The 1,993-nt window shown below is 28.4% G+C and overlaps 1 long non-coding RNA gene across 1 annotated transcript; it reads right to left on the bottom strand.

Annotated features, from left to right (window-relative positions):
- Positions 1–617: 617 nt before the first annotated feature.
- On the bottom strand, positions 618–1,497 carry LOC131600117 (uncharacterized). The gene is made up of 3 exons (XR_009283013.1): positions 1,439–1,497; positions 835–1,082; positions 618–681 (listed from the first exon to the last, which is right to left on the bottom strand). It is a non-coding gene; the product is annotated as an uncharacterized LOC131600117 (long non-coding RNA).
- Between the last annotated feature and the right edge of the window lie 496 nt (positions 1,498–1,993).

Genomic DNA, 1,993 nt, shown 5'->3' with positions numbered 1-1,993 from the left:
AAATTATTTTTCAAAATCTCCTACTAAGATGGTTGATATCGTTTCAGAAATCAATCCTAACAATAACTGAGAGGAGATAAATTATAAATTTGAGATACCACTTTAGGTGAGTTTTTGTATTACATATGAAGAAGATTGTGATTTAGAATTTGTAAATTCTAATAGTCTGTGAGAAGAATTGGTATGAAAACCAAAGAAAGGTTATGAAACTAAATTTTTTAGCAGAGATCTTTTATCTAGAGACTCCGCAAAAATATTAGTAAAATGGTTTACCTATTCATATTTTTTTATCTTGGACGAAAATTTTAAAATTTTGCTCAATTTGGAGCAAAGAGCACTGTGATATTAGGGTTTTTTATAATAAAAATAAATGTTTATTATTGTATATAAAAATATAAAACTTCTCATCATTGCGACTCAAATAAAATTTTAAATCAAGTGAACCAAAACTCACGAAATGAAGAAATATATAAATCACTTATGTCAATATTAAAATATTGAACATTCAAAAGCCCCTAACAAACATCTATAATTAATGATATGAAAAGTGAATAGCAAAAAATATACTTGTGACAAACATCATAAGATCATAAGAAGTGACATAGTCATTCGAGAATATCCAAAGTATCAAAATAAATTATTATCTAGTCCAAAATTGTCGTCACCAAAGCTTTGATAACCCTGTTGAACAACAAAAGAGAGAATCACACAAAATGTAAGTAATGACACTTCAACTTCCTATTGCAAAAATGATTTTATATTCTAATGATTTATAGTAATAGTATTTGAATAATATCACTATATTTTTCTTTTTGTGTTAACATATGGACATACCTTTATTTGGGAGATGGAAGAAACACCCTTCTTAGTTGTCTCGGAGTAACCGTTTCCCTACATGTGGGACAAGTACCTTGTGTTGATCTTATTGCTTTTTTAATGCAAAACTTGCAAAAAATATGGCCACACTTTGTGGCCACTGCCTCCTCAATAGGATCCATACATATTGGACATTTATAGGGTGACTCTTTTGGAGTTTCAACTTTTCCCTTAGCTTCCGCCATTTCCTTCTCTTTCTCAGCTAACTTTAATTACCATATCAATATGGAAAAAATTCAAGTTAGAAATATAACTCCAACAAATCTCAGAAACATAAGTAAGTTATTTATTAATAAGAGTTATAGATTGCATGAATATTTTAGATTTTGTAAAAATTTATGTAATTTCTAGATATATCATGTAACAACACAAAAAAAAAATCATGAAATTTCATATTAGTAAGATTTTGTAACATTTACTCTGCCATAAAAATAACTACTTATAATAGAAAAGAGAACTTAAATGATTTGTTAATTTTAGAAAATGATCAACTAATTAAGACCAACGTCTTATTGTTACAAACATAAAACAATTACCATAACGCTAGAAAGTTTATTAATACCTCATGTGTAACGGGATCAAAATTTATATAAACAATGTCACCATTAGGTTGGAGAATGCTACCGTCAGGCAGAAAAAAGTTTGAGATCCTGTGATTTTCTGCAATAATCATGAACGATAAATTTTTAAAAAGCAACAACATCAATCACCATACAAATATAATTCAACTTTATTTATTATATTCCTCTTAGATGTTAAAAAAAATGTTGGTAACCATACAAATACTCCACATATAAGTTCAAGCAACAAAACATCTTAAGTAGTATAAGATTGAGAATTCATTTAAGAAAATAAGAATGACAGTCCAATCAATGAAATGAGTATAAAGTGGGAAAAAAGGTAACCAAACCAACCTCAAATCCACAAAACAAAGCAATTGAACAAAAATGAGAGAACTAACATAAAGAACCAACCTATAATGATAGGAAAAACTAGATCACGGTCGAAAGAAACTATAATTTATACAAAAACACTTTTAGGGGTGCCGCTAAGAACACTCCAGCACTATGCCAAAAACACTTACCTCTCTTTTTATATTGACAGAGAGTAGAGTTTT

Source organism: Vicia villosa, linkage group LG4 (assembly GCF_029867415.1).
Source record: "Vicia villosa cultivar HV-30 ecotype Madison, WI linkage group LG4, Vvil1.0, whole genome shotgun sequence".
Lineage (NCBI taxonomy): Eukaryota > Viridiplantae > Streptophyta > Magnoliopsida > Fabales > Fabaceae > Vicia > Vicia villosa.
This window is presented reverse-complemented; position numbering and strand designations above follow the sequence as displayed.